The following is a 27,022-nucleotide window of genomic DNA, read 5'->3' on the forward strand; positions in this document are numbered from 1 at the left end:
TACTCAAAATGAAATAAGCAAATTTAAAAATTTTGTGTTATTAGTAAAACATACTGCTCAAACCCCTGAATAAACATAATCATGATGTTTTTTGTGATTAGTGATTTACTTTGCTGTATTCACTGTTGATCATGTAGTGCACAGCAGGGTTTATAATAAACTCCCCATCACCATTCCACCAATTAAAACTAGTGAATTATTATATGCAGTGGTGCATAATGGGCTGAGAGCTCCTTTGACTGCAGAGATTTTTGTCCTGCAACAAACTTGGAAAACCTCTTTTTACATTTCAATAAGCATCTCAGGCAGTGCATTTATTTAATGAATGACTTGCAGGAGCAACAATATGACCATGTAATTTTAATGGAACTGTATGTGCAACAATGTCACTGCTGATGCTAGAGTCTGGTCCTGTGGGACCTTGAAAAGGACTAAGCAATGCATGAAGAAATATATCCTATATCTACTATATAATAAAGCACTAAGGTCTGTGTGCCCAGCCTCGAGTAATCTGATTGGTCAGTTTGGATTGTTTTGATTGGTCAGTTTAGCTATGGTTACGTGATAAAAGAGGATGTGCAAGTGTGAGAAACCATGAGAAGGATTAAAGGTGCATGCTGAGAGAGTCGCCTTCAAAGACGGAAAGTATAACACCAGACAGGAGGTGAGGAATGACAGAATCTGAGAGCCAGATTATATTGCGAACATGCTGGAGAAAGGGACTGGCGGAAAAAACAGATTCAGACTAACATGAATATAGAGGAAACACACTGAAAGTAAATGTAGGGCAAGAGATGGCAAATATTTTAAAATTATTCTATTACTGTGGCTAGTAGATCATAATTGGACCATAAACATATAAGTTGCAATACTTGCGGAAATTACCAAATGAAGTTCAGAAAACATCTTGATTGCGTAATGGTTAGATAATCAATACTATAAACTGAGTTCTATAAACACCATGATGTTAACACACTTTTTGAATATTTCAAAAATCTGCCTATTACACTCTCTCCTGCAGTACATGCCAGAGTGTTAGACATACTCGATTACTGTTCTATTTAAAAATGACTTTTTTTCTATGTATGCATTGAAGTCAAGGCAAGCCAGCTAATATGCATTTATGATTTTTATTGTTGATTGCTGCCCCTAAGAAAATTTCAGCGCCATACATGCCATGATTTTATTTGATCTGCTGGTAATAACAATAGATTAAAAAATAAAATGTCTCTATGCATAATGTCATTAATCATAAATTGACCCATTATGCACAAAAAAATTTGGAATCGGGCTGTTAAACGATATTCTTAGGAAGGAATAGTCTTCAGAGCTAATTTCTCATGTAAGAAGAAAACTAACAACAGATTTAGTCTAATTAAGTCTGCCAGTAAATTATTATTACATGATCACTTTTTAAAATAAACCACAATAAAAGTGGCATTTGATAATTACATCCTGTATTTGGATGAGTGTATCAAAATGAGTTTGGCAAAGAGGGGACAGAAACAATCAAAACTTGTGTCAGTTTATTTATAATAAAGATATGTTTTGATTAATCGAAATTAAAATAAACAGTAGGGGGAGCTGAAAGCCAAGCTGTCAACCTGCTTTGTCTACTCAGAATTCCCATTGCTATGTTTATTTCAAGTTAATTGGGTTGTCCTGTTAAGTGTTTAATTGTTACATTATATTATTCTACAAATGTCATTTTCAGATTTGAGCTTAAACTTAATTGCTTCCTTGTTTTGTCACTGTTTTGTCAGCAAGTGTCTCAGCCAATCTGTATGTTGACCTTTCATAAAGCACTGTTAAACTTTTCATATTTCAGAATCATGCAAATATTGTTGTGACAGCCAGCTACACAGTATCTCAGTAACTGAAAATACCATGGAGTGTACTGGCTAGAGTCCATTACTCAATTGAAATCAGTCATTTGCTCCTAAACCCATGTTAACCATTCCTGGTGTGTTACGAGCTGAAGCCTATGGAGGGTATACCACTCCATTAAATGCACAAACCTCTACTCATTCATACCTGCATGATTTAGGGATGGCAGTTAGCTTAACATACATTATTACAGAATGTGGGAGGAAATTAGAATATTTGAAGAAAATGCACAAAATGTGCAAAATTCTCTTATACAGAGACGAGACCCAGAACTGAACTTTAGTCCTTGTAGCTGTGAGTCAAGAGAATTAACTACAGTATCACTATGTTTATTTAAAAACAATTCACAAATAATTTTCTCAAAGCATTAAAATAAAACACAATTAAATTTAATGTTAACAATATACATACATGCATGAATGTGATCAGAAATAGGGCTTAATCTTTAACTAGTATGGGATACATGTTGAGTACACAAGATTGATTCTGATGTCCTCACTCATGGCTGATGATGTAGCTGAGGTATTTAACAAAACATGTAAAAAATAAATGAATTCACTTAATCAGACCTGGTTGTTTTCATATTGAATATTGCTGTTAATAAAATGAGAACTTTAGATGACAGCACCAATGTTCTCCTAGATTCCTTGAGTTGGTTAACTGATTCTATCTTTTCACCCATTATTTCAATAGGTGAAGGAATTCTCCCTAATTTATTTCAGGCCTTGGGGAATAATTAACATCCAGGTCAGGGCTCTGCAAACTTATTTGGGTTCAAGATTCAGTCCAAAGATACAATATGCCTGGCTGTTTGTCTTTCTATGGATTTTGTGAATTTTTGTAGGGCAGTGATCGTTTGCACCTGTTACTACAAATGTCGACTCAGTACATTATTTAAAAGCTTGAGGTGTTAATGTTAACAAAATAGGTTCATAGAGTGATTATTGTCATGTATATAAAGTATAGTAAAATGGTAAGAGGTGCAAAAATAAGGAGATGAGGACAAGGAGGTAAGATAAATGGGATATCCACAACAAACTGCAAGGTGTCGTGGACAAGGAGTCCCAAAGCACATAAGTCCCAATAAGTTTCAAAAGCACTTCCAAAAAATACCCACTAAAAGGGAACACCACCGTCAGAACTTAGCTAGTAATAAGGGCCAACACAAAGTCTTTATAAATAAAAAGATTTCTTATCACAAAAATGCTCTGTCTCACTAGGAACCTCTGAAGAGCACAAAAGCCATAAATGAGTTGCCAACAAGGCAATCCCAAGTGAACAGTGTTCCATAATTTCAATTCAAAGGCAAGGTCAAAACCAGAGCACAAAGTCCAAAAATCCATAATCACAATAAGCACAGCAAAACACAAGTTAGTGCACCACTCCCAAGTGCAAGGCACTGTGGGATACCACCCAAATTTATAGGGCAGTGGGCAGTTCCTGTCGGTGATTGGCAGGTTAGAGCTATTTCCGTCTTTGTGCCAGTCTCTGTAAGGATGTACTCCCTAATGCTATTGTAAATGTTTGTATCTAAAGAAATCCATTTGACTATTGTTAACTTCGTACAACCTCAAATTATGTTAGGAAGACAATATTCTTTTGTAGTGATTCCTGTTCTCTATTTGACTCCATTTTGTAAATCCTGTATAGTTAGCTCATCCTACTAACCAGTTAACTTAGCCTATCAACCTGGGACTCATACTTAATAACAGCCCAACCTTGGAGTCTCACAGTTTGGCAACAAGCCAGACTTATCCCACCATCTCAGATGCAGGACTACTTTGTCAAGGATTCTTTTTCACTCCAGATTTTTATACATTTACTTTAAAATAAAAATAGAAAACAGTGAAAAAATAGATGCAAACATTGCAGTAATATATAGTTTAGGCTGTATCTATCAAATTTGCGTATTCTTTTCCCATTTATACTATAAACAAAAGATGAACACTCAAACAAAAATGTAAACAAAAATCCAAATAGAAATTATTTCACTGGAAAAAAAGGAAGTGGGGGAACAGTATAAAGAAATGAAAATCCAAAGATGGCACTTCATTAATGTTACTGCTTTAAATTCATACAAGTAAATTTGAAAACTGGGTACGATGCTTTGAGAGGGCTTGTCAAGTTCAATGAAATAACTTCTTCAAATTTTCCTGTGTCTTGCTACTGATCAACCCATTCTTTTGTTTGAATTTTCACATTTATGGTTTGTACTTTTATTTTTGTTTGGATTTTTATTATTTGTTTGCATTATCATTAGTTGTGTTTTCACCTTATTAGTTTTTGCTTTTTTCATTGTCATTTTTACTGGTGTTTTGCAATGTACATCACAGAAGTGCAACCTTTACACATTCTCATAATGATATTAAAAAGCTTTATTTGGGGAGGTTATAATTAAGAATTCTTTTCCAACTTGCAATATTTTCCCGTCCCAGCTATATAATAAGTTTTCCAGAAGGGAGTATTATCTGTTGTGTAAAGAGAAGGAAAACAGCAAAACACAGAGAAAAATATGAAAATGTGTTTCTAAAGATGAACTGTAAATAAATAAATGATCATGGTCAAAATCATGAAAGTAAGCATAATAAACATCTAAATGCATAACATGAACTAAAATCAAAATTAAGAAACCATCGTAAGATCGTAGCCAAAGAATTCAAATCCTGAAACACTTTAAACAGCACAAGTAGGAGCAGTCAGACTCGGATAGTGAATGTACTGAGGAGCCAGTATTGTGCTTCAATAATGTCACTAAACATGACCTCTGCTTCCAGTTCGATAGCAACCTGAATATACATCCTTGCACAAAATGGTGACAAACTAGATGGAATTGCGGTAAAGTAACAATAAATGGTCATTTTTATATGCACCCACAGATTCATAACTCTCCCTTTTAATTTGGTTCATTTTAAGAATACTATTCAGCAAAGAAGAAACAACATATTTCTAAACAATCAACATAATAAAGAAAACAATCTCTGGAATGATCCGTTGAAAGAATCTATTTGGAGAAATAAAAAACAATTTCTGTAAAGAGTCAGTTTTTACCTTTAACTGAATTATGATGGACTACATGTTGTAAAAAGAGAGCAGGACCTAACAAAATGAACCAAGGTAAGGTTAAGCAAAGTGATTGGTCACCTTTTCTTCAAATGTTCAGACTTCTTCACATTTTGAAGAACTTCTAAAATTTCTCCAAAATGTATTTAATAATATATTCTTGTAAAGTTCTGAATCCTAGACCAATGAGCATGATCTCCTTAGAACTGAGTCTCTGTAATACTTTGTAAAGCCAGTTTCCATAAATTTCAATAGCCACAAGATGAATATGTTCAGAATCCATATAAACATATTGAAACACAAACTAATACTAAACATCTGTATATGAAATTGCTTTTATCATCTTAACACTTCAGGCCTTACTCCATCATCCTTTTAATTGCTATTTATTTTCACATTCATAAACTATATCTCTATCTACATCTATATCTACTGTTTATCTAAATATTGATACATCATTATATGTCAAAATATAAATTATTGTAACACTGCGGACAGTGATAATGTGTTATGCCTAGAAGAAATTAGAAAAACAAAAGTAAGAAAGACTAAGAGGGGACAGGAACTCAAAGTTCAAAAACAAGCAAAAGCCTAAACCAACAGATCAATTCTACCAAAAATATCAATGTAGATTACACAAATCAAACTCTTTGTCAAAAAGCATAGCAATGTCTTGACTCCTTAAAGGGTTTTCTCTAACTAAATGCCGCAGAAAGGTTTTATTCACAAATCCAAAAGCTTAGACATAGTGAGTTGTGTGTCTGTAATGGTTATTATAATTAGAAGCTGGCATTAATATGATGCATTGCTGCCGATCACTTGGCTATGGCAGTGATAAGCAAGATGGTTTCAGCCAACAAAAAATGCCAGGACATGCAGTCAGAATACAAAACAATGATGACAAAGCAAAAATAAATACACAACAGATCACAGAATTTAATTACATATATGTCAAAACTTCAAAATCATAATGTTGTGTATCAGCAGTAATATACAATTGAATCTCTTAATTTTACTACCCAGTAATATTGAATGCATGTCATAGAAAATGTATATATTTACAGATCTTAGCAACACTCCATATGTTTTACCAACAAACCATAGCGACACTCCAAATATTGAACCAACTTCCAGTTAGGTCCACATATAATTGCATTGAACTAAACATTTAATTGAGTTGTCATAGTATTCTAGGTGCTGTCCCTGGCTAGGGGGCTTTCTTACGTGGACACACATTCTCAAAGATTTTCCTATTCTACACAGACTAACAGAATTGCCTTATTTTCTTAATTTAATTGCTAAGGACTTTTCTTAAGTTGTGAGATCATTAATGTAATGGAAATTTTCTAATAACATTCTCCTGTTTTTCTCATCGGAATATCCTAATTCCAGATTTGCTCTGAATGCACCTCTATTTCTTGGAACTAGAAGGCTTATTCTTCTTTTTCTGTGTTTTTCCCACTATAATAACTATAATAATCCTGAACTGCAGTTAACTAATTATGTAACTTTTGAACACAAACAGTTACCTAAATGATTGTCTAGCAGACGTGTTGCTTTCACTTTGACATCATTTAAGTTTTTTGCTCAAAATAAAATATGAAAAAGCCAGAGGAATTGAAAATATTTTCTAGCCCATTTTAATAGTGTTTCTCTCTCTTTCTTTCTCTCTCCCTCTAGACTAGCCTTCTATTACAATATTCACATCAACTGAAGAGGAGTTAGGAGTGGACATCTATAGCAACAGTCCAACATAAAACGTAAAACAATTACTTCTGTCTTGATATGAATGTCTTTATTACTTCTGTCTTTATATGAAATACAGCATATTCATCAGGGCCTGGGCAGGCAGATTATAGGCAGCCCTGGGAGTAAAGAACACAGTGGTTATGGCTTTGCTTACAGAAGTAGCATGTTGACCTTGAGAAATATAAAGAAATTAATTGTGTGTGTTTCACCACCGTCTCATACATCCTTGGCCTATAATAGCTAGCTAATTACAGATTAATAAGGTCATTGCCGATTTTCTTTTTCGATGAATTTCACTCATGCAACTGTAAACTAAATGCATTATGTCATAAAATCTAGGATGTAATTTAAAACTAAGGCATAGTTTTCTGTATTTTTTGAGTAAAACAGTTTGCCTCTTTTTTAAGGAAGTATTTTTCTGAATTACAGAACATTTAAAATGAGGTTTGGAAAGACAAATATTCAATAATAAAACAATTACGGGAATTATGTCTCAGAATCTTACAAGGTCACTTGTTCAATAGTTCCCACACTCTAAAACCAAGTGAAGTCTTTTGGGAATCCAGTTAATTTTATTCACTGTCATGAATACAACTTCAAGGTCAGATGTCTGGTTGTCATATCAGAAGAACTAGTGAATGAAAGGCAATGAAGAAAAAAAACTACCCGTGGCATAAAAATGTTAAACACGCATGTGAATACTAAATGGTAAGGAGCAAATGAATAGAGAAAAACAGAAAAAAAAAACAACACAAGAAATATGTGTGCATGCTATTGATATTGGATTCTTTAAGAAGTATGGCATTTAGTACATGCTGCACTTTTCCAGGATTGGTAGGTAGAACTTTTAGCCTCTATCGCTTTTTAACTACATACTCTTCCTTTAAAACTTAATCGTTGTGGGTGGTCCCTGGGTGAAAGAGAAATGTCTTCAGAAGAGAGGAAGTGCTATAAATAATCAAACATGCTTATTCCACTGGACTATCTGTCGTCACAATTGCCACTTCATAATATATTATGGAGACTTACATTTTCTGTAGAGACGAATGGAAAAAATCCAAATTTTAAGATTGGGGACATCAGGTGCACAGAGCTATTGTTTGCTTAAAATGTAAGCATTAGGCAAAATAGAGATAAACAACGGCTACTGGAGTAACATTATTTAGAGTAGAGGCTGCCTTGGGTTAGCTGACTTTTCTTGTAAAATCAAGAGTGGTTTACTGGTTACAGTTCTTTGCAGTGTCCACACAGACTAAAGAGAATGAAAAATCTCCAAACAACCCTCTGCACGAAGATTCTACTCTTTCTTGAGCCAGCATCTTTTGTTCCTCTAAACTGGACACAAGTAAACAGGGGCACAGATAAATAAACACATCATATTATATCCAAATTATTCACTGCAAACAGTTACAGATTTTGTTATGGTTCTTCAGGTATTTAAATGTCTTCCTTTATTGTTCTAGAAAAGATTTTAGGGTGATTTATTAATCTGAATGTGTTGAGTGTGTGCATGTATATGAATCTGATTTCCTGCCTTACTCACTGAATGTGCGCTGGCCATCTGATCCTGTGCTGGACTAGTCAAGTTTTGAAAATCAATGGCCGAAGTTTTGAAAGCTAATGAGATATCTTAAGAACAGGCCATAAAAGACTGTCTTCTAAATCCAGCAGTTACAACGGGGAGACAGGATATCTTCTTATTTTTCTTAGTTTATCATGGTTACATTTTATCAGTTTCAATGAATAGGATGTCAAATTGTCTGAGTAAGTAATACATAACATATCATTCTAACTACATACTTTTTAAAGCAATCATTTGTAAGTCAGGCTATAGATGCTGTTTAAGTAATACCACATATATTTGGACAGGTTTGTAAGATAAGCTATAAATTATTTCCATTAGGTTAAATTGCACTCAACCAAAATAAAATCATATTCATGCACAAAAAAGGAATTGGTGTTTTTGAGGCTATGGCTATGAAATTAATGCAAAAGTTATTTTAATGCATTTAATGCGTTACAAATACATTTTTCCATTTTATGCTTATTGCACAACTCTACTGGCAGTCATGTATCCAAAAAGCAGTATAAACCCCAAATACTAGAGTGTGAAATCATTACAAAATTTTATCTACATATGTTGTAAAGTGTGGCTGTTAACCAACTACCTCCCCAACTTATCTGTAGGATGTGCTATTGGACAGCAGTCTATGAAGACCCTGAGGAAGATATGTTACAAACTTGGGGAACCCCCAATTCAGTTATTAGAAGGAGCTTTGAGCTGTTATGGGCTTCTCGACTTGATTAGTGTACATCCCAAATTATTTGTGTTCTAGGCATGCAGTAACATCTGGTACCACCACAGGGTGTTCCTCATGTTTGGCACCACAGCTTCTAAACATACTCTAGGACCTGGAAGTAATCATCAGGCATACCCACTAGTACACGGTGACACAGTCTTAAATTGCCCATCTGAATGGACACAGGGGTAGTTTTGAGTTGGGTACTGTGCTTAATGAAAGCTCTTCTGGCTGGAGGAAGGAAGGCCAGAGTAGGAGAAGGAGAGTGCTATTGTAAAAGATAACTGGCAGGCTCTTTGTTGCAAACAGTAGGTAAGCAGACCAGCCAGTGCTAATATTGTAACGGGGCTTTGAGGACCAACATGTTTTATGTTTTCACACTTTTGTGACCTCATTGTTTCCCTTTCCTTGTTATAAACATTTTTTTTTTCTTAAAAGAAAATCCTAGTTGTGTTACATTGGGTCTTTTGGACCTACTTTGGGCATTATTTAGATTCAAGAGCAGAACAGAAGTGCCCATAATAGTCCACAAATGAGATGAAGGCTTGGTTGCTTAGAATGGAGAATTATTGGCTATTAACCAATACCTGTATTTATTTACACATAACACATACACAATATATATAAGGCATCTATATGCATATTTGAATATATATGCAATTTGCATGGTGTGTCTCTTTCAGGAATATAACCACTTATGTAACTTGACTTTTTGTGTGTTATACATATACTGTAGTATGTCCTGCTGTTGTTTTTCTAAAAGTGTTCTTCTGTCACATTCTGTATCTGTCAGCCAACTAACATACTTACCAATTTTTTTTTCAGATGCACTCACAAAATATTTTGTCCTGTCCATAATCCCATATCTGGTCTCCTTCATTTTAAAATTTAAAACCCAGTTTTGTTCATTTTTTTTTACAGTGTGCTTGATTAGTACTCCTTATTCACACTATTCTACTCATGTTGTCTTACTGACAATTTTAATCTTCTTAGGAAAACAGAAATCTGAGTAGCCGAAAACAAAAGAATACTATGGTGCTCTTGATGGTCTTCTATAAGATCTCCATTCTGACTACTGCATGCAGAAGTGTAATTTCCCTTTGCCATATAGTATTGCCATGTATGCTAGCATCTCATATATTTAGTTGATGAGACTTGCTTGATATAGTAGAGCGTGTAGACATTGTGAGACAAGAAGCGGGAGAGAGTCGGGAAGGCAAAAGAGATTCTGGGCAGTGAATGTAAATGAAACAATAAGGAATCTAGAATAATTTAAAAAGACAAGAGATTTCCCTTTTCTATTAAGGAACACAACATTTATGGCAAGGGAATCACTCATCTTTTTAATTATTTTCACATGCATCCAGTTATGATGCTATCAATTATACAGAGGTAAACGTTTGCTGATGTTTTGGTTCTTGTTCCACAGCTCTTTAACCTCCCCAGGAAAAAGAGGCTTTACTGAGCCTTTACGAGTATGCAGGTGGTATTGACTGAACACGAAAGACAGAGATCTGGACACCCATGAACCTGAAGCTGCTAACTCTCTGGACAGGGGAGCCATTGATGTGCAGTGGAGCATGTCTGCATTTCTTCTTACTGAAGTCAAAAATTATCTCCTTTTGTTTTGTTGACATTCGGGGAGAGGTTGTTGTTACGGTACCATACAGTCAGATCTTCTACCTCCCTCCTGTAGGTAGCCTCATCGTTATCACTGATGAAGCCTAAAAGCATCTCTGGACTTTCTCTCGCATTGTTACATTTTGTGTGTAATACAGAAACAACAGCTGCATACCATATTTCAGATCAGGCATCACTGGAGAGTTGTATTGTTTAAGAAATAATTTGTAATCAATACAGCTTGTACATGTAGCACACCATCTTAATAGCCCTTTCAATCACTTTTTCATTCTGTCTAGATTTGGAAAGTGAAAAGTTCACTATAACTTCTAAATACTGCTTACAAGTTACAGAACCAAACCCCATTCCTATCTAATATTTTTACTTCCTAAATGTAACGTTTTACATTTATTTATATTATATTTCATTTGCCACATACCAGTCTAAATCTGAATTCTGTCCAAGTCTATGTCTAATGTTTCTGCTGACTGTAGAGTATGTGCCATTTCACCTAACTTAGCATCAACTGAAAACTTAACCCTCTCACACACACTCACACTCCCACATGACCAGAATAGAACTGCCAGTCAACCTAATTTACATATTGTATATGTAAATTAAATATGTATGTTGTGTAAATCTATATATTACACATATGTATACATTATCTTATATGGTTATAAACTGGAGTGATAATTGTAAACTCCCAGCTAAATGATTGTGCATGAGTAAGTCAGATTTGTGAACAATGCAAGATGGACAGAGATGGTGATGGTTTTTATTTCCCAAGAGATGTTGGTAATGTAATCAGTTTAAATTACAGAGTATAAAAGTCAGCAGTGGAAAATACAAAGGAAATCAAAAGTTGTTATTATAGTTTCATGCAACAGAACAATTTAAAATAAATGCACATCTTAAAACCCAAGAAGTAGATAGAGGTAAACAGTAAATGGTGTGAATATATTCAGCTGTTAGGTGAAGAGATAATTTAATAGTAATAAATAATTCATTTTTCATATAAGTGTTGATAATTATACTGCAGATAGTTTTTGAAACATTAATAAGATCAACATAAACAAAAGGGCGCAGGCAGAATATGAACTATGGTGTCGGATATGCTATGTTGTTCTGCAGCACTAAGATTGCACTTTCCGACTATTAAATGCAAAATATCATCACATTTTTGTGCAATTATTTTTTTCCATGATTAAATGAAATTTTTGGTGAGGTTGTATTTTTCTAGGTTGCTTGGCCATGAGATCAATTGGTAATCTTAGGTTGTCTGCAAATAGCCAAGAGTTTATTTTCAATCACTCAGTGAGTCAACCAGAAAAATGCAATCATTATATACTGTATATAGGCATTTATATAGACCATGCAGGCACACAGAGAAACAGAAAGAAAGAGAGAATTGAGAACTACAACTCTTGAGGTTACTCGAGGATATCTGACATAATCTTTGACATAAATTACTTTGAATATTGATCAGAAGGCACTAGAAACAAAAGAATAAGACAAATCTCATATTCACTAGTAAAAACAAATGAGTTAAAGTAGATCAAAGTATTTGACAACTCACATTAGGCAAAATCTAGAACAATTTACAATTATTACAATTTTTAATTTCAAATAATGTAATGTATAATTTCCCCGTGACACTGTAGTTAGGATATAGCGGGTTGGATAATGCATGGATGGATGGATAATGTGTAATTTAAATTCTTCTTAGACACAACGCATAGAAGTAAATGAATTGGAAAATAGAACAAAAAAATACCTGCCCCTGTCCTACATTTTCTCATTCGATATAACAGCACTTTACAAGATTATAGTCTTCATTTTTATTTCAGCATTGGACCTGTGTGCATTCATATCTTTTAACATAATTTTATACAGATGTATACTTTATTACAATTATAATATAAGCCATTTTAGTGAATTAGAAAGTAACTCATAGTTACAATTAATCATGTGACCCCAGTCCAGCTTTTAAACCCTAGGCTTCACTGTACTATATATTAAATGTCCAAATGAATAGTGCATTGCCATAGTACTTAATAAATAACAAATTTTACAAGCACAATATGGCACAGCATTAGCACACTACTATCATCCTAACTCTGGATATATAACCCACCTCTCTTCTATCTGGACTGTATCTTCATGTATATTGACATTGCCTACCTAGTTTGAGAGAGGGTGAATCCAGTTTACAGTCAACCCACCTAGCAAACTGGGTCAGCTAGTTTTTCTATAACAAACAGCAGGGTAAGAGTATGCAAAACATATGCCATTACCCCTAGAATCATGTCATGATTGTTTAACTTCAGTATACGAATGGGCTATAATCTACATTTATCATGTAATTTCTTTTTCAATTAATTATACAATTATTTGCAGCAAATGGAGTAACAACCTGTTGACAGTGTGTTCATTGGAGCTTGTGAGAAACCTCTTTAGACTCTGATTACCGTTTACTAGTGAAATTCATTCCACATGCATCTTTCATGAGTTACACAACTTTTGCAACCTGAGGAGCAGGCTCTTATTGCATCAGTAAAGTAAAACTAATTTAATAAGATAATATGAAATGAAACACCAACTTGGGTCAGTGTCCCACCAATCTGAATTGGGGGAGTGGAAGGGGTGCATGTACCATAAACTGATATAATGAAGTAAGTAACTGGTCATCAGCATTACAGAATACAAATTGTGTGTTTAGCTACACATTAGGCACATGACAAATGCATAGTTGCACTATAATTTAAATATGTTGGTAATCAATGGCTGAATACTATGTATGTGTACAATATGTAGGGAAACAAACCAATCATATGTTACTCAGTGTATTGAAATTTAATTTTCACAGCTGAGTTGATAAGCACTATTTGCAGAGATTATTATTACAATTTGTTTTGGAAACACTTTCAATGAAGTCCCATATTATATTGTACCTATCACTGTGCCTAATTATCATACAATCAGTTAGTCAGTCATTGTCCAACCTGCTATATCCTAACACAGGGTCACGGGGGTCTGCTGGAGCCAATCCCAGCCAACACAGGGCGCAAAGCAGAAACAAATCTCCGGGCAGGACGCCAGCTCACCGCAGGGCACACACACCTACACACCAAACACACACTAGGGACAGTTTAGGATCACCAATGCACCTAACCTGCATGTCTTTGGACCGTGGGAGGAAACCCGGGGAGAACATGCAAACTCCATGCAGGGAGGACCCGGAAAGCTAACCCAGGTCTCCTTATTGCGAGGCAGCAGCACCTCCGCTGTGCCACCGTGCTGCCCTAATTATCATGCAGCTAAAAGTATTTGTGTGTAAATACAGTCCAGAAGCTGTAATGGAATAGGTAGGTAGCAGAAACAGTAAATAGGAATGAGAAATTTGCACTTACCTGTACTATTAATTGAGATAGATGAGTAGATGATGAGTAAATGTAAGTACATTGACCTAGATATAAGTGGGTTAGAAAATGGACGGATGGATGGAGGAGCTGTAACAAGAGACAAAATGAAAGTGTCACCCATGTTTTCTTTTTACTTTAATCACTTTCTTTAGCACAGGTCACGCTTGTACATATTAAGATCCGCGAGGAGCATTACTATATTTAAAATTTTGGATTTTTCTGTGTTTATATTATATTTATATTATACCCCTGCATAAAGTATGGTAGTATTAGGACCAAATGTATTCTTAAAGGAAAAGGAGAGGAAAGGAAAGAAAAAATAACAGTTTGGACATGTTATTTGTGGCAATACTTGAAAGAGCAGATAAACATAATACTAAGTTTTAAACCACTTTAATGTTTGTTTATTCGTTAATTTTTTGGTAATCCAAGACTATGAGGGACAGGTGAACCAAGAGATATCTGAATACAGTAAACATAAAGCAGTAACTATACCTGAAGAGTGTGTACTAATTTTATTGCATTGTGTATTGTAGTGTGTGTAATGATGTACAATTTAGCCAATAAAATTGTTTGCATTTTAAAGATACCTTAAGTCAGTCCAGTAATCAAGCTTGTTGTGTAAAGAAGGCCTGGGATTTTACTGAGCTCCTCTCTCTGTGGAAATGGCCAGTGATGACCCTGACAGCAAAATCTACATTTATTTATGTGCAATCTTTAAACAACTTTCGGTAGAGTAATTAAACTTGTTTCTCCTAAACCAAAAAGGGATGAAAGATCAGCACATCCCACATACTAAATTAAAAAAAAAAAAGCCTTTCATTTAAGATGTTTTGCAAACTATAGCTGCTAAAAAAATATCCAGAGAGTCTAGAGTCTGAATGCTGGAAACGTGTACACAAGTGAAAATTTGCTGACAGCCATTTTTTTGTTACGAGTCTCTGGGGAAATTAATAATAATAAAAAAAATCCCTAAATCCACAGTGTATTCTGATAAATTACAGTTTAATACTAGCTGGATACATGATAAACTTTAAAAGTACAAAGTAATCATGAATAAATGGAGTTAGCTCTTAAAATTCAATTAAATGTGCTGACTAATTCTTAATGGAGAGCACAGATTATAAATGAAGTTTTAGCAGTGGTGAACTCATTTACAAGTATTGAAAACCTTGTTTGCCTTAGCCTGCCAAACGTCTAGAGTAGGGAAAGGCACTCTTTCTGTGCAAGAAAAAAATAATCCCAGAATCAGCATTTTTACTTTTTTGAGTTATGTTTAAAAGGGGAAATACTCTATTTCCCTTCAGGTTTATAGTTCAGAAAAAAAAAACAGCAAATGCAGTCCTGTATTAATCTCCAAACTGCCAGACTGCACTATCCAGCTTTTCCACTTGTATTGTTAAAGGCTTTCAGACGGAAAGTGGAATAAGCAGGTGGAAATTAAAAGCCCTTTGACAATTTCAAGAAAGATTCCCTTCAAGCTCCTTTCAACATTTGTATAAGCTTCCGTGAGCAAAGTCCTGGCAGTCTAACAATACATTGTTCCGAGCCAGAAAAAGACACTGAAAAGGTTACTTGGTGGCCTTGCTGCAACAGATATCTGTTTTTGTTCACATCAGACATCTTACACTTGCAGATTCTTCAGCAAGCCATCAGCACTGCATTATGCAGCAAGCAGTTTTCAAATTGATTCACTTTTGCAATCATAAAATACATTCAACACGCTTCTCTTAATAAACCACAAATTTAAATAATTTCAAAGGTTTTCTAAAGGCATGTTTCTGCTAATTGTATACTAATTAGCCTTGTGGTTTCTGGGAGATAGCTTAGTGTGGATAAATACAAAAATACCTACAGTACAGTATTTACAAAACATGAAAACATTGCAGCGCAGAGTTAAAATGACAGGGCTGGCCTGCAAGAAGGCTGTCAACATTGTTAATGGCAGGAGAAGTGAAAGGAATGATAGAATTGTAATCCATCTGAAACCGTTATGCTAGCATCTTGGTGCAATGCTGGCATTTAGCGTTGGCCCAATGTGAATATGGGTTTGGTCCATGAGGCGGTCCAGTGATGGACTAGTTCTTCATCCAGGTCTGGTACTTACCTTGCACCCTGATTCCCTACAACCCTCAACTGAATTAAATGTGTATATTCTGTTGTTTTATATATTTCAACAGGTGACAGAGACTACTTTTAACATTGAACCCATTCAAAGACCATTGTCTGATTAATTTGTCTCACTGACATGTAGAATCATTACTGCAATTTATTTTTCTTAATAACGCAATAGTGAAAGTTGCTATCAGATATAATAGTAATTATTGTAATGCTTTCTTTTTTAAAATTATTTTATTGATTTCAAGGTTTCATTACAACAGATACATTACAGATCAAGAAGCCATGCTGTATTACATCTTATTCTGATCCAATCAAACAATTGCAAATAACCTATATCAGTAAAGGAATAGAGAACCAGCTATTGTACCGTGCATTTATAATTAACACATAAATTCTTTCTTTCTTTCTTTCTTTCTTTCTTTCTTTCTTTCTTTCTTTTATTCAGCTAAAAGTCAAGATCAGTTTCAAAGCAGTCTTAAAACTAGACTGTACCAGAACTTGTGGTTTTATATGTTCAGGTTCAATTCATGCCTATGATGTTTTACTGCCGATACATAATTAACTGACATGAATAGACTTTTTGTAGTTAAGGAGGGAAACAAACAGAAATCATAAAGATTTCCTTCACTCAGCCCTCTATTACCATGTGTTGAGTTCTAATGTAGTGCGTGAGAAGGAAAATGGCAATTTTATAGTGGTTTCTTCGGTATTTCACAGGAGGAGGAATTATGTTCATGTCAAATCTTTTGAACCCATACCTCTCAATTATCATTAGCACTGTCTGAATAAAGGATTTCCAAAAACTAAGTTTGTCATCTGAATTTAATGTATGGCAACCATCCCCTTTACTTTTAAACCTTCTTTATATTTACGTATGCCATTGCTTAGACCATGATTGGTGGAAGAAACAAGTCCTCTGTAATCTGACAAAAATACCTTGTGCCAAAAAATTCAATAATTTACACAAATGTGGACAAAAGCAGTGAAGCGTAGTCTGTCCATTATAATAAAATAACTGATAAACAAAATTAGATCTCACATGGAGTTCACCACTCAGTGTTTCATGCAATGCAATGATTGAACCAATAAACCATTCCTTAAGGCAGCAGAAAATAAAACCAGACCTGTTGTCTATTGCAATTAAAGTCAATAAGATAGTGGACAAAATTGGTTTAGCTGAATTTCAATGCCATAAATAAAATATAATTTTGTAATGTTTACTATGTTACATAGTCATATAAATACTGAATGCTTGTTTCCCGAACTGCAGTGTTCTTCGGGTCTTACAAACTTTTGAGCTAAGCAAGAAACTTTAATAAATCAAAATTGGACGCTAGTGAACACATATAAAGTAATGTAAACATTTTAACATTAAGTAAAAGTTTTTCTGTTTTGCTGAAAGTGTTACAAAAAAGCAGGTACCACACTTATGAAATCTTCTCCAGCTTCCTTTAGAACATTCTAATATCCAGGACTACTAGGAGCTTAATGCATGCCATTATTTAACTGTTCAAAAGTTCCCTGACTTAAAAACACAACATTTTCTTTTCAAATTTTATGTGCTGTCAGAAGACATTTAATGTGTGTTTGTTGTCTTTATATATATGAAGAGCAACAAAGGCTAAAGAGAGCAAATGTGCAGTAATGAACATATTGACCTTTTGTAATGTATTAATAATACTACTGATACCACATATATTTTTAAAAAATATGTAAAATTATAGAATCCAGCCATTTTTCTGAACTTTTTGAATATATATTTATATGCACGTTTCTATATCAAAGTAAAAAATGAAGAATCCTTAATATCTGTAAAGATTTGTTTTGCATACGCACTTTGCAAATAGATGTGCTGTGATCTAATGTATATATACTGTAGTCCATTAAAATGCATATCCTCCTTTGGAATGATTTATCACTAATAGCCAATTAATTTATTTTCACTGTCTTTTACTCCAATGTTGTTTCGTATCCGTTTTCACCCTAACCGTTTTTATGGTTTAAAAGTCGCAGCCCACAGCACTTTCTTCCCTCGCTTGTATTTAAAAAGCGAACAATGTTAATTGTCTAATCCTGTGGATTGTTTTCATTCAATTAATTACAGCACTATACGCATTTCTTCGAGTTCATTCATTCATTCATCAGTTTTCAAACCTGCTTATTTAATTGTAGGGTTGCGTGGGCGACGGAGCATACCGCGGAAACATTAAGCGGAAGGCAGGAAGCAGTCCATCGCAGGGCATACACTCATACCCAGCCAATTCAATTTTCCGATCCCCGATTGCGGGGGTCATAACCTGTGTTGGAAGAACAGGGCACAAGGCAGTAGCCAGCCTTTGGTGGAGCACAGGTCCATTACAGGTAACACACCCTTACCAGCCCGGCGTGGAGTCACCAATCAAACTAACCAGCATGTCTTTCTGATGTGGGAAGGTGTACAGTACACATTGACAGTGGCAGACAGTAGATCTCAGTAATAAAACTGATGAATGTGCGAAGAACACACTAGTCCACTGAAGAGGACAGTTTTTAGAATTGCAAAGGACTGTACACAGATTTCAAGCCTTGGGATTTAGGGTTGGAAACGCTCTCTGAAAGACTGCAGACTACAAGCTTTTAAATACTAGTGTTTCTTACGTTAAATAAACCAAACTTTTTAAGCATACGTGGCAAATTAAATTTGAACAATACTTTTCAGCTTTAAATTAATTTATAAATCCATAAACTACTCTTTTTTCCCAAAGTTACTAAAGAGCAAGATCAAATCAGCATATCGTGTTAAAAATAGTACAGTATTGCTATTACGTTGCCGTTATTGCCAGTCACAAACGTGAGCAGGGTCAGTCCAGTTTGTTATATCTCAAGCGACAATGCTATAGTCTGACAACATGCACCTGTTTGTCTCTAAGAAACATGAACTTGAGGGTCTAGCTAGTTTTAGGTAAGAGACATTAAATAACCTTTTTTGTGGTCCAGTAATAAAAGCAGTCATCGGGTTAGGTGATGGAGAAGAGTTTCTAGTCGATAATTCACAGGGAGCTATTCGGAGCTTCAGAACTGATTGTGATTGGTCACCTGGCAAAGCTGTACCTATAAAGCCATATTTGAGGAGTGAAACGTTAACATGCAACTACTTTAAACGAAGACGTTGATTTGAGAGTCAAAAGGTTTAATAGTAAATTTTATGTATATAGCGCCTTTCCCAATGCTACAAAAGCCAGACAGAACAAAGATTCATGTGAAATCAAAACGCTATCCATGCTACACGGTGATTTTCGGACCCACTTGTAAGATTCACTCAGAGTCGGAAACAATTCCGCACGAGGAATAAACCGCATTAAAGGAAGGAAACTACCATAGTTTTCTATATATTTGTTTCGCAAATGTTATATATAAAAAAAGTTAACAAAATAAACGGAATTAAAGAAACAAATTCAGAACATTTGAAATCAAATCACTTTATTATTTTGCCTGTTGTTCATTTTAAAATGTCACCTATTTGCAAACGGATGTAAATTCTATTCTATCCATAACATTTGTATATCAAAAGTCACAAAATTTAAAAATGATTACATAGTGTATGATTTGACTAAAAGTAGCACTGTAACTGTAGCTCATACGTGATAAAACGGCATTTATATGAAACGAATTGTACATCAGTGTTGGTAGAAAATTAATTTATAAGAAACTAAGAAAGGCAACGACTTTAATTTAAGCGTGTATTTAATGTGAATCCTTTATCATCATTATTATTTGTTATTTAAACCTCTAGTCTGTAGGTGACGTAGCTAATGTACGATGACTGATAAGTCTTCAAAACATGCAGAAATTACTGGTAAGATTTGCTCTGATGGTTTCATTTTCCTGTCTGATTTAAGGCTTTTTACATCATAAACATCTTAAGATGTCAAATAACTATGTGGAAGTGGCAGCACTAATGCGATTTTCTTGATCGGTTATACCTTTGAAAAAAAAAAAACGATCCTCTTTCGCGCAGCAGTGAATACGCAGCGATTATAAACATTTCAAAATTTTTACAAAGATCAAGAGGAACTCGATTCTGCTGTAAGTCGAATGAACTCTGTGCTTTGAAACACCACCTCGTGTCTTCAACTCGACGGTCACTTTTATGAGTGCCACGCACCTGTCAAAATACCAAAGGATGCACTGCGCGCTTTCTCTTTAGACTGATGAAAATGGACTTTTCCCATTAACAGTAAAAGCAATTGCGTGTTCATTTATTTGGGAATTGGTTCCTGCCTTAAACCGGTTACGATACTGGGGGCACCCCTGACCCGTGTAAACCAAAAAGCGGTCACTGAAAGCGGATGATAAGTGGACAGGCGGATGGACGGACGAGCAGAGAGAGGATTGGATAGATGAATGAATGGATGAATGGATGAATGAATGGATGGATGGATGTTTGGATATCCATATATAGCATGCTTTTTACAGAGAATAGTGTTAAGATTTACAATTCAGCCAAGAATGCAATGTGAAGCAACGCAAGACGGCAGCAAAATGGATGGATGGATGGATGGAAATTCATTTTCACCGGTGTTCACAGCTTCCTTACAATATTTAGTGTACAACATGAAGGCGGTGGTTTGTCATATATTTCAATTATTTTTTTCACATATTGCACGTTATATCCTCAACAGCTTTCACATTCTGCTACACCTAAATTTTATTGCACTTTTTAAATACTGTATTTAACACCCTATCCGAATTTTAAAAATCATGAAACACAAACTGCTTGTTTTCTAACATAACGCCACGTAAAACAAACCAACAAAAAATAAGCAGCTTTTCCCATGTTGACGAAAAAATAAATGCAAAAGTAGAAACATACTTTGTGTTGTGAGGCACGGACCGACTTTAATAAGTTAAATGTTGTTCTTGAGCGGTAATTTAAACCACAACAATAAAATAATAAGCATGTTTGAATGTACAAAAGATTTTGCCCGAAGGTTAAACTTGTGTGGGATTTGCAAAAGTAATGTAAATAGGACTTCATGTACATTTTACAAAGTGAATCATTTACGTATGGTAGTCATCCGTTACCATTCAACCATATGATAATGAAACTGCGTTATGTTTCGGATTTATTGCGTAGTTATTAAAATAAAATAAAAATTAAAACACACACACACACGTGTGTGTGTGTGTGTGTATACAAAGGATGTATGAGGAACAAAATTACATTTCGTATATACCGGCTTAATCTCTTCCAGCACCATTTAATTTCCCCGGTGCCTTTAATGAGACGGGTTACTGTGTTTTCAGATTTTATTTTTATAGCATACGTCTCGAAGTCCTAACAAAGCTTATAGATACAGTAGTTTAGACTATAAGAAGCTAACAGGCAAGGACAAAGTGCCTAACCAACTAATCAGGCTTGCGAGCTCAGTTATTATTATTTTATTCATATAATTAACCAACAATCGGTATCATGTTTTCAACTTGCCGCACGTCTGAATATGTTAGACAGCATTTTCTCAAGTGAGAATTCGACATAGTTAATTACAGTCACATTGGTCAATGCTAGTGCAACATATTAAACCGCCATTCTATAAAAGCATAAATGCAGTCCAATCCACGCATATGAGTATGATAAGAAGACACTACGGCTAAGATGTTTACGTTAACACATTTAAACTGTTAACTCGTTATGAATCTTGAAAATCTTTTCATTGATTTTTATTCACTCTTTTATCAACACAAAAAGACAATTGAACAAGTAAAAAGAACTTAATATCAACAGGAATTTCAAAAGCGAGTAAAATGTTGGTAATAGTGAATGCATAAAGGGTGGTACCCATACACTTTAAATCAATCCAGCAGCCAATGAGTGTAATCAGTGGTCTGTTTGTAATCCCATCCTTTTTCAATAACATATACACCACTTGAACAAAAATATACACGACCACCTACCAAGTAAGTAAAAGTGGTGAAGGAGTGGCGATGATTTTTTACTGTTTTCAATTATATGACAACAATGCAATGTGTCTGAGGACGAAGATAAAGACATTTCTAAGAATCAGCATGGGAACAAAAGAAAACAGCACCACAAAATGCGACAGTCTATGCAGGGGTTGTGCGGATGTGCAGAGATAGATAGATAGATAGATAGATAGATAGATAGATAGATAGATAGATAGATAGATAGATAGATAGATAGATAGATAGATAAATTTTTACTGCAAAAATTTAACCTTCCCAAAAAATATTGAATCAAACTAAAGTCCCTTCTAGATTTTTAATCCACGTAAATATTTAAACTTCCCAAAAAATATTACATCAAATGAAACTCTCTTTTTAATTTTTATTATTTTGACATGATGTTCTATTATTAAATATTATTAACTCTCTCTTTGAAACGTTGCATTTATTGGCCAGTTTTTTATATTGTGAAGTGACCTTTACAACACTGTGGGTTATAAGTTTTTGATGGAGACACATATATTTTTAAACACGACGTTAAACTGTTTTCTGTCTCTTTAAATTTTAGGCACTTCCAGACAATATTTGTTGCAAATATTAGAGATTTTAATACTTACAAAATGTAACTGCTATTGATATGTTACTGGATTTTTGCACCAGCATAACTGCAGCCTGCTACTTAAGACTGGCAATTAAAATGACTGATACAGCTAATGATAACTTTTAAACTGAATACCCTTATTTAATATTTAGCAGTATTAGACGTTCGGCATAAATGCATATTATGATGCGCTGTACTGTATCATCCATTCTTCCATACATTTTTTAAACCCGCTTCTTCCTGAGCAGGGTCTTAAAACTTACAGCATGATCTTCCTGGTGGTTTTAGTAGTTTAGCAATAGCACATTAAAATGTTATATTTTAGAAACTTGTATGTTTCACCATTTTAACTTACTCTACTGTGTACATATATGGAATAAATAAATTGTTCTACTTTCGCTGTGACATCTTTTGTTTTTGTAAACATTAAAGAAAAAAAAACTTGTGTGAAAATCTCCCTTTTTTAATCTTTAGCAAATAAAACTAGAACCTGTGATTGAAATACGGACGTACTATGCAATTAACGTCTACCTATTTTTCTCCTGCTTGCAAAGGAAGCATTTAAATTATATCCTTGTGTGTATTTATAACCCAGCTAACGCAATCAATCCCCTGCTACCTCCAACAACAACACCCTTTTTTTAAACTTTCCGTCCATAAAGAACATTTTAGTTCTTGGGCTGCACTTCGGCTCAAGGTCTAAAGCTGGCTTTCCCTGCATGGTTCCAATAGTGCGCTGACGGTGTGAGTTTCGTGACATTTCTGCATGATATCTCTCACAGATTTAATTCGGATGCATTACGAATTTCCACCGCAAACAAACGGTTAACTGGGGACCCAGTGTCAGTTTGTAAGTATCGGTGTGTGAACGAGTGTGTCCTCACACACCTACATACACAAACACACGCACGCACGCAGAGACTAGCCACCAATTTTCTAAACTGATGCCTTTCTTTCACTTATTTAATTTCACACACTTTATCTTCTATCTGTTTCCTAACATACCTTTAATAAAATTTATTTCGTATAGATAAAACAGCCATTTTCAAAACGAAAGAAAAGTTATTATTTACTGAGAGTTTCCTTTTCACATTAAATGGAGAAGTTACTGGGTGTGCTATGCGCTCTGAAAGACTGGTTTTCACAAATTTACATGTAACATCAATCGCTAATGACGGAATCCTATATATCATAATGTGTCACTATTACTGTATTTTGCAGGCGTAATTGAAAATATTTTTCTCAGCATGTTAGTGATAATACATCTTTAAGTTAGGTTATTTTATCTGCTATACAGTAAAAGGTACGATAAAAATATTGTTTCAATTTCATTCATTCATTCAATATAGCACTATAGCGGCATTGTCACATGCAGTGAGTGAAGTGCCCAGAAGAAAGTGACGGCTCAGGCGGTTTTTCGTTCTGGAATCATTTCCACATACCCCGTGACCAATGAATATTTCGAAGAAATGTGATCATTGTCTCGTAATTACTACTTTTTAGAAAAGAAACCAAATACTTAAACTATAGGCCAAAAAGTGTACAGCCAAATATAAGGGGTCTCAGTCTGTGCTTCTGATATCAGAAAAGGTTCGCATGCACAATGCACCCCTTGGAACAAAAACAATTGCACCTCTTTGTGTAATTTAACAGATGACATAAGCCGAGTATTAAATGTAACCGTCCTACACCTTATTTTAAGAAATTTCTGTTTGTCTGATTTAATAAATAAGTGTACGTGTTTTCGATTCTTTGTCACACACATGAAAAAAATAACTGACTTACGCTTAGTACTCTACAAAATTTTACTAGATTCTCTTACTATTAAAATGTCAATGTCGGCTTGTCACCGGGAATACGTTTTTTTATTTTTATAAATCATTGTTACATGTTACTTTGGTCTCCAAAAAATTTAGTTAATTTCCTCCATCGATTTCCTCACCTCTCTTAATCAAATGGTAATATAAAAAGATAAAGGGTGATGCGATGAGTTTATTAATGGGAAAAAAGTACAAGGGTTTACCACGTGATACGACCTATTAAAACATAGTAATATGGCAATAACGGCATTTTAACTCGAAATGCTCTTTCTACAAGACAATAAAAAAGAAACGATTATTTCAAAGTTAATTTTCACCAGTGATCAGTCACTAGAATTGCTCACACGTTACTTGCTTTGTCGCGTAAGTCTTGCATATATATTAAGTTTGGGATAATTTAATATATTACATAACGAATAAGGTAAGCGAGTTTGTGAACGTGTTGTTAGATAATGCATCATCATGACCACAACCACACCAAAACTGAAATATTTTTAAAAATTATACTGTGCGGCATGGTATCTTAAAGTTAATGAATGCGAATAACCATTCTTGAAAAGCTTGTCTCGTAAATTATTCTGCTCTATTATTATCTTTTTTTTCCGGCTTCACATCTTGAGCTTATACTGAGCAATAATAAACTACATTGCTGATTTTAAATCTTGCTCCCTCTAAAACAAAAAGGTGGAACGGTTATCTGTCTCACTCTTTTATCATATTTTAAATGGCAATATTTTAGACAATTTGCGAAGAACTCAGAGTGACAATGTTAGATTATTCACAATAAATGCATACGATTTTGCTTAAGTTACATTTATATTGTGTTTTTAATTTTATTTTACCTATTTGAATGAAAAGAAATATACGGAGAATAAAAACAACTTTGCATTAAGGCGCAATAATGGCGTTTGATTTAAAGTTACCGTTACTTAATATTCATAATTCGACTTAATTCAAACTTTCCAGCGAACCTCAGAAGGTCCTGCAAATGCATGTCCTCTAAAACTAATGATGCTAGCTGGAATGCAAGTCAGCTTAGTGACTAATATCCGAGCGTTAATGCCAAAGATTGAAAAATTCCTTCAGCGAAGTGGCTGTAAATTCCGAGGGATGCAATGTTGTCAAATATTTCATTGAAAAACGTCATGGAAAATGTGTGCTTTCAGCTTAAAGGGCCAAGTGGAAAGGGGTAACCTTGGGGCTCTGTCAGAAAAAAAATACTTATGTATGACCAAAAAATGAACTTAATGTTAAGGGCATGTGTCAAATGTATAGACGCATATACATCCACTAGAAATAACACATAAACTGTAATATGTAAACAGTGATGCGAAACGTTTTTGAGATTAATGTCTTATAGTTCTGAAGAGACCGAACATTTTTCAAATGCAGCCTGTTTTATATACTACAATGATACTTCTTAAGAAGACAAATGACATAGATAGATAGATAGATAGATAGATAGATAGATAGATAGATAGATAGATAGATAGATAGATAGATAGATAGCCATAATGTTGTTGTTGCTCCATATTATCTGACAAATCAATTGGCTTGCTATACGGCATTTTTAAATTGCAGTTGTTCCAAACATTAATGAAATGCATTTTTCAGTAAACAATGGGTGTATTAATTAATAGTCAGCCCCCGGTATATGACAGGGACTAATCTCGGTTAGTGGGATCTTGTTCGTGCTCTGCCAATGCCAAGGAGCTGTCCAAAGTGCACGTAAAATATTACTCTGTCCTGTCAACACCTTTTAGCTGGAACATTTACAAGTTAACAAAATGCCAATCTTCTGTTTTTTACCAACGGGTGGAATTAGTGCTGTCACTCCCCTTCTGGTTTGTGTAAACCTTTGGGGATCAATTTGCAGAAGACTGAAAAGACTATATGCTCTGCAGTGCGTAGGCAGAACGAGCGGGGAGGGTCTGAGCGAAATCTGTCACAGGGTCTTCTTGGAGTGAAGTCATCAGCGTTAATTAAAAGCAGGGAGAGGAGAGAGGGGCGCGCGCCTGCCCGTGCCCCTGCCCTCACGCTGGGTGGTCTGCACCACTGATAAATGGACTGGCCTCATGCAACCGGGGGCACCTAGTGCACAGGCTACTTAAGAAAATAGTACCTATATACATGGCTGTCCTCAGGTTACACACTCACTTCATACAATGACCACTTTGCAAAACCAATTGCTTAATACATGTGTAATTATACCTGTAGTGCTTTCTCCATACAGCCTGTTTTCTTAATTACAAATTTTGTCAATAAACAACAAAGCCCGATTGAGTATTGTCATCATTCCCTTCGGGTAAGCTTATTTAAATGGCAGTTTTATCGGAAACTTTATCGGGCTTTATAATCGTTATTTTAAGTTTCACTAAATAAAACACTCATTGTAAAGTTCTTGTAAATACGATCAGTATGCAAGCTTCCTAATTTTTATTATTACGGTTTGCCGTTTGGGGAATTATTCTTTTATCGAAGCAAGATTGAATTAGG

General features: G+C 34.7%; 1 long non-coding RNA gene across 2 annotated transcripts in view; it reads right to left on the reverse strand.

Annotated features, from left to right (window-relative positions):
* Positions 1-27,022, reverse strand: part of LOC127529189 (uncharacterized) — a 45,965-nt gene that overhangs the window by 16,912 nt on the left and 2,031 nt on the right. The window contains exon 1 of one of the 2 annotated variants that reach the window (XR_007935873.1): positions 14,030-14,116. The exons of the other annotated variant lie outside the window; for it this stretch is intronic. This is a non-coding gene — a long non-coding RNA (uncharacterized LOC127529189). Of the gene's footprint in view, positions 1-14,029; positions 14,117-27,022 lie in introns of those variants that run through there. 2 annotated transcript variants of the gene reach the window in all.

Source organism: Erpetoichthys calabaricus, chromosome 9 (assembly GCF_900747795.2).
Source record: "Erpetoichthys calabaricus chromosome 9, fErpCal1.3, whole genome shotgun sequence".
Classification (NCBI taxonomy): domain Eukaryota; kingdom Metazoa; phylum Chordata; class Cladistia; order Polypteriformes; family Polypteridae; genus Erpetoichthys; species Erpetoichthys calabaricus.